The sequence below is a fragment of the Mesoplodon bidens genome (genome assembly GCF_964165515.1).
Source record: "Mesoplodon bidens genome assembly, chromosome: 4".
In the NCBI taxonomy this organism is placed as follows: Eukaryota; Metazoa; Chordata; class Mammalia; order Artiodactyla; family Ziphiidae; genus Mesoplodon; species Mesoplodon bidens.
In genome coordinates, this window is record NC_138160.1 from 57,196,129 (window position 1) to 57,203,518 (window position 7,390).

The 7,390-nt window shown below is 41.4% G+C and overlaps 1 pseudogene across 1 annotated transcript; it reads left to right on the forward strand.

Annotated features, from left to right (window-relative positions):
• Nucleotides 1-263: 263 nt before the first annotated feature.
• On the forward strand, nt 264-1,496 carry LOC308616586 (high mobility group protein B2-like; annotated as a pseudogene). The gene has a single exon. The product of its transcript is annotated as a high mobility group protein B2-like (transcript).
• The last annotated feature ends 5,894 nt before the right edge of the window (nt 1,497-7,390 follow it).

Genomic DNA, 7,390 nt, shown 5'->3' on the forward strand with positions numbered 1-7,390 from the left:
AAAAATGGACATAACCATAGTACCTACATGTGAAGACTAAGTGAAACAAAAAGCATAAAGAAGAGAGAAAAAACATAGGTATTTCACAAAAAGGAAAATCCATGGGATTTCCCTGGTGGTGCAGTGATTAAGAGTCCACCCCCAATGCGGGGGGCCTGGGTTGGATCCCTGGGCAGGGAACTAGATCCCACATGCATACCACAACTAAGAGTTTGCATGCCACAACTAAGGAGCCCACGTGCCACAACTAAGATCCTATGCAACTAAATAAATAAATGTTAAAATATACATATATATACCCCCCCCCAAAAAAAGGAAAATCCAGGGAATTAATTCCCTGGCAGTCCAGTGGTTAGGACTCAGTGCTTTCACTGCCAGGGCCCGGGTTCAATCCCTGGTTGGGGAACTAAGATTCTGCTAGCCACATGGCCAATCAATCAATCTGATAATAAAAATAAATAAAAATTTAAAAAGAAAGAAAATCCAAATATCCAATAAATATATGAAAAAAATGCTCAACCTCTCTGGTCAGAGAATTGCAAATTAAAAACTAAGATACCAGGCGCGGAGAAGTCTGCAAAACAAGAGGCGGAGGATTGCGTTAGCGACGGACCAGTTCGCGCCAGAGCCACGGGCAGCAGCGTCGCGGTCTGACCCGGCCACTGCGCGGTACTCGGAGGAAAAGCTACCGCCAGGTGGACGCGCCGCCGCCGCCGCAGCAACAGCACCATCATGGGGAAGGGCGACCCCAACAAGCCGCGGGGCAAGATGTCCTCGTATGCCTTCTTCGTGCAGACCTGCCGGGAGGAGCACAAGAAGAAACACCCCGACTCCTCGGCCAACTTCGCCGAGTTCTCCAAGAAATGTCCCGAGAGATGGAAGACCATGTCTGCCAAGGAAAAATCCAAATTTGAGGATATGGCAAAAAGTGACAAAGCTCACTATGACAGGGAGATGAAAAATTATGTTCCTCCCAAAGGTGACATGAAGGGAAAGAAAAAAGATCCCAATGCGCCTAAAAGGCCTCCCTCTACCTTCTTCCGGTTTTGCTCCGAACATCGCCCAAAGATCAAAAGTGAACACCCTGGCTTATCCATTGGAGATACTGCAAAAAAAAGTGGGTGAAATGTGGTCTGAGCAGTCAGCCAAAGGTAAACAACCCTATGAACAGAAAGCAGCTAAGCTAAAGGAGAAATATGAAAAGGATATTGCTGCATACCGTGCCAAGGGCAAGAGTGAAGCGGGAAAGAACAGGCTCCAAGAAGAATGAACCAGAAGATGAGGAGGAAGAGGAAGAAGGTGAAGATGAGGAGGAAGAGGATGAAGATGAGGAATAAATGACTATCCTGTAATGATGTGTGTGGAGTGTGCGTGTGTGCTCAGGCAGTTGTTTTGCTAAGAATGTGAATTCAAGTGCAGCTCAATATTAGCTTCAGTATAAAAACTGTACAGATTTTTGTATAGCTGATAAGATTCTTTGTATAGAAAATACTTTTTTTAAATGCAGGTTGTAGCTTTTTGAGGGGTTATTACATACAGTTAGATTTTAAAGCTTCTGATGTTGAATGTTTCTGAATATTTAATGGTTTCTTTAACTTCTTGACTTGTGTATGGTGGCACAGCAAACTCATAGAAATTAGTATCAATAGTAAATTTGGGGTTTTCTAGAATGAGAATGTTGCATTTTTTTAAATTTGTAATAAAATTATACTAAAAAAACCCCTAAGGCACCATTTTTCACTCGGGTCGGAAAAATTATTAGAGATTAATAATATCTAATGCTATTGAGGACATGGGGATATAAAGAACTATATCTGTTAAAATTACAAACAAGTATACCTTTGCCCTAGGGATCCTATCTTTAAGAATTGATTCTTGGGACTTCCCTGGTGGCGCAGAGATTAAGAATCCACCTGCCAATGCAGGGGACATGGGTTCGAGCCCTGGTCTGGGAAGATCCCACATGCCGCAGAGCAACTAAGCCCATGCGCCATAGCTACTGAGCCTGTGCTCTAGAGCCCTGGAGTCACAACTACTGAGCCCGCTCGCCTAGAGCCCGTGCTCCACAACAAGAGAAGGCACTGCAATGAGAAGACTGTGCACCACAACGAAGAGTAGCCCCTGCTCACCACAACTAAAGAAAGCCCACGCACAGCAACAAAGACCCAACACAGCCAAAAATAAATAATAAATTATTTAATTAATTTGAAAAAAAAAAGAAGTGATTCTTAGAGAAATAAATGCACCAGTACATGGGGATAAGGACGCCGATATACATTACAGAACTGTTCATAGTGACAAAAGCTTCCAAACATCCTGATTGTCCATGAGTAAGCAAATGACTAGATAAATTACCGTACAACCATACCATGGTTAGATCTGTATGCACTGACCTGTAGCCATGGCTATTTTCAAAAAAGTACCAAGTTACAACTAAGTTTCCCATTTTTGTTTAAAAAAACTCACATGTACTGTGTTGAATGGTGGTCCCCAAAATGATATGTCCACCAGACACCTATGAATGTGACCTTATTTTGGAAAATGGTTTTGCTGATGTAATAAGGATCTTGAGATGAGATCACCTGGATTAGACTGGGCCCTAAATCCAATGACGAATGTCCTTAGAAGAGACAGGAAGAAGACAGAGAAAAGAAGACCACGTGAAGACAAAGGCAGAGATAGGAGTTATGCTGCCACAAGCCAAGTAAAGCCTGGAGCCTCTAGAAGCTAGAAGAGGCCAGCTAGGATTTTCCCCTAGAACCTTCAGAGGAAGTCTGGCCCTGCTGACACCTTGCTTTTAGACTTCTGCCCTCTAGAAGTGTGAGAGAATAAAGTTCTGTTGTTGCAAGCCACCAAGTTTGTGGTGATTTGTTATGGCAGCCCTAGGAAACTCCCCACCTCCCTTAATTTTACATATCTATACACACACACACACACACACACACACACGTTTACATGGGCATTGAGAGAAACACACAAGTATTTTATATACCCCAAATATGACCAAGAATTCCACTCCTAGGCATATATTCAACAGAAATAAGTGCTTATGACCACCAAGAGATATCTATATAAATGTTATGGCAGAAATATTCATAATAGCCACAAACTAAGAGCAATCCAAATGTCCATGAAAAGTAAATAACTAAATCATGGTATCTTCATATAACAGAATGCTACACAGCAATGAAAGACTGAATTACTGTTACACACATGATAGAGGAGTCACACAGATACAATGTTGAGCAAAGAAGTCAAACTCACAAGAGTACCTATTGGATGGTTCCACTTACATGAAATTTAAAAACAGGCAGAACTAATCCATGGTGATAGGTATTATCTGATAGAGGGTATAATCTAAAGTGGTCACAGAGAGCCTGTTAGGGTGCTAGAAATGTCTACATATCTTGATCTGGGTGGAATATTTATATGTAAAGGTCAATCAACATGTACATTTAAAATGTATGCTCTTTATTATCATTTCATTGGAATAAATACCCAGGAGTGCAATTACTGGGTTATATAGAAAGAGTATGTTTAGTTTTTTAAGTAACTGCCTAATATATTGCTAAATTTCTTTTAGCCCTTTTGTTCCCTTTTCCCAATTTTCTATAATGAGTAGGCATTGCATTTTGGGGGTTTGAAAGTTGATAGAGAGAAGAATGCTCTAAGCTTTGTCATAGTTTCCCACACCTCACACAATCACTTACTACCTCCATGATTTGCCATATCATTTATCTGTATTTTCAAACTACAGTCATAGCCTTGGAATAAGAGTATTGGATTGCTCAGCATCCATTCCCCTTTCCTTCTGGCAGCAGGACCCCAGGTTTGTTTGGGGGACCACCTAGTCCTCACTGGATAGTCTTAGTTATACTGTCAACTTAGGCAACCTGCACTCCTCTCACTGAGTGTACACATAACCCAAACTAGTCCATTTGGAGGCACTGTGTGTGACATAAATACTAAAAATGGTTGTCAGAATTTCAACCTGATATCAGCACTGTGGGAAAGAACTGTCTCATAGTACCTGGAGCTGATCTAACTCTTGACCTTTCCAAAGCCTTGAGTCTTCAACTTTTCCTTGGACTCTGGAGTATCTCATCCTTTCAAATAATTGTTGTAGTTATTAATAAGTTAACTAATGATTCTATTTGCAAACAGAAATTTCAATATACCATGGAATCACAGGTTAGATGTGGTTAAATTTCTTCAAGCATACATTAAAATACATAACTCTATATTAAATGTCCATTCGTAAGCCACCCTAATAGATACTTCGAGTGGTACAAGGCCAAATGAGCCTTGAGGCCCTCCCCCACCCAAAAGTCCTTGACAAAAGCCTTTGTGACACAAGTTTATAAAAGGCAAGTATTCAGTAGGATTGTGTCTTTTTTTTCTTTTTTGGCCTCACCAAGCATCTTGCAGGATCTTAGTTCCCTGACCAGGGATTGAACCAAGGTCCCCCATAGAAGCACAGAGTCCTAACCACTGGACCGCCAGGGAATTCCCAATAGCACTGTGTCTTGATTGTAGCCAGGTTGGAAGGCAATTTCGTGCAACCACCAAACCATAGTGCAAGGAAATGTTCCTGTACTGATATACCAGCAAGCAAAGTCACATCCAACTGATAAAGGAGCAAGAGTAGTATGTGACATAGAAAGTATTTCTATAAAAGTCATGTTATTTAAAAATCAATTTTCCCAGGCAAATGGTCCAATAAAAGGCTACCTGTGATCTTTTTTTTTTTTTTTTTTTTTTTTTTTTTTTTTTTTTTTTTGCTGTACGTGGGCCTCTCACTGTTGTGGCCTCTCCCGTTGCGGAGCACAGGCTCCGGACGCGCAGGCTCAACGGCCATGGCTCACGGGCCCAACCGCTCCGCGGCACGTGGGATCCTCCCAGACCGGGGCACGAACCCGTGTCCCCTGCATCGGCAGGCGGACTCTCAACCACTGCGCCACCAGGGAAGCCCTACCTGTGATCTTTTGATGTGTATTAGCTAATTAGGGCTATCTAAAAGGTTTTTGTTTGGTTTTAAGGAGCAAAAGGAAAAGTGTGTAGTAGGTTTTAAATCTTTCTGGAATTTATAGGGAAGTGCATTTGAGCAACTTATAGTCATTCTTCTTTTCTCAGTAATATTTTCATGACTTGGCCATCTGTAAAGACAATATATTCCAATACGTGATTACTATATAGCAAGTAGTACTTCAGTAGATAAAGTTGTAAGAAGCAGTTTAATAAGTGTTTTTACTCAGTTCGATCTAATAGAAAACCATGATTGACAATTCCATAGAAATAATTCAATTCTTCAATTGAATTTTTTTAATAGGTCCTCATCACCAAAGGCAATTAAGAATTTACCCAAAGAATCATGTTGAAGTTAAAAATTAAGTGCTTTATCTGAATAATGAGTTCATTTAAGTAAGTGCCATTAAAATTTAATCAAGAACATTGAATTTTGGATTTAATATATATATATTTTTGGCCACGCTGTGTGGCATGTGGGATCTTAGTTCCCTGATCATGGATCAAACCTGCACCTCTTGCAGTGGAAGGGTGGAGTCCTAACCACTGGACTGCCAGGGAAGTCCCCTGCATTTAAATTTTAATGATTAATTACAACCTAGAGATCTTCCTTACCCTAATACATATGTTCTTTCGGACACCATAGTTTTTCCTAGATTTTTAAGAATTAAAATTTTAAAAGCCCAAAGACATTCCACTACACAGGATATTTTAAACATGGAAATTATTCATTTTTTAAAAAAGGAAATAAAGGATATGGCTTAAAGCAAAACAAACTCTTTGTACTCAAGGCTTACCACTCTGTATAGAAATTCTGAAGACAGAATTACAGAAATCACACCCATAAAGAATCTTTGTGATACAATCAGACTTCTTCATTATACCTTTTATTATTAATTTATTTGTTTAATTTATTATTTTATTTATTAATTTTTGGCTGTGCTTGGTCTTTGTTGCTGCACAGGCTTTTCTAGTTGCGGCGAGCGGAGGCTACTCTTCCTTGCACTGCGCGGGTGTCTAATTGCAGTGGCTTCTCTTGCTGCGGAGCACAGGCTCTAGGTGCGGGCTTCAGTAGTTGTGGCATGTGGGCTCAGTAGTTGTGGCTTGCGGGCTCTAGAGCACAGGCTCAGTACTCGTGGCTCACAGGCTTAGTTGCTCCGCAGCATGTGGGATCTTCCTGGACCAGGGCTCGAACCGTGTCCCCTGAATTGGCAGGTGGATTCTTAACCACTGAGCCACCAGGGAAGCCCTATTATATCTTTTATTAGAATGTAACTTAAGCTGTTGTAATCCTTTTGCCCTCATGATCACCCAAAAAATAGAACAAAGCTTTACTTTAACTGAAAATCTGTGTTAATAGGAAGATAACTCAGGCTAAAAAACTTCACGTTTGCCTCATTCGTATTAGGCACATGCAGGATTCCATCGTATTTAAGGGCGGTACCATTGGTACATGATCTATCACAAGATCACCAGAACCATCATTAACTCATTATTGACCAGGGGATTTTTGCAGAAACTAACGCCTGTGTCCGGTAATTTGTTATATGAATGAATATTGAAACATCTCCCGTGACTTCCCTGCTGGCACAGTGGTTAAGAATCCGCCTGCCAATGCAGGGGACAGGGGTTTAAGCCCTGGTCCAGGAAGATCCCACATGCCGTGGACCAACTAAGCCTGTACACCACAACTACTGAGACTGCGCTCTAGAGCACACGAGCCACAACTCCTGAAGCCCGCAAGCCTAGAGCCCATGCTCCGCAACAAGAGAAGCCACTGCAATGAGAAGCCTGTGTACCACAACGAAGAGCAGCCCCCACTCTGCAACTAGAGAAAGACCCAATGCAGCCAAAAATAAATAAATTCATAAAAAAATAAAAATTAAAAAAAGAATCTGCCTGCCAATGCAGGGGACACGGATTCGATCCCTGGTCCGGCAAGATCCCATATGTCGTGGAGCAACTAAGCCTTTGCACCGCAACTGCTGAACCTGTGCTCTAGAGCCCATGAGCCACAACTACTGAGCCCACATGCCACAACTACTGAAGCCTGCGCACCTAGAGCCCATGCTCCGCAACAAGAGAAGCCACCGCAATGAGAAGCCCGCACATCTCAACAAAGAGTATCCCCCACTCGCTGCAACTAGAGAAAGCCCGTGCAGCAATAAAGACCCAAAGCAGCCAAAAATAAATAAATAAATTTATGAAAAACAAAGAAAGAAAGAAAGAAACGTCTCCAGTCAATAACGTTAGGGTAACAAAAGACATATTATGACGTCTCTGGTCAATAATGTGTTAAGATATTATGCAACTCTTGAAGATATGTCCATTCATGTAGTGGTAGACATAATAGATGATCAGTAAA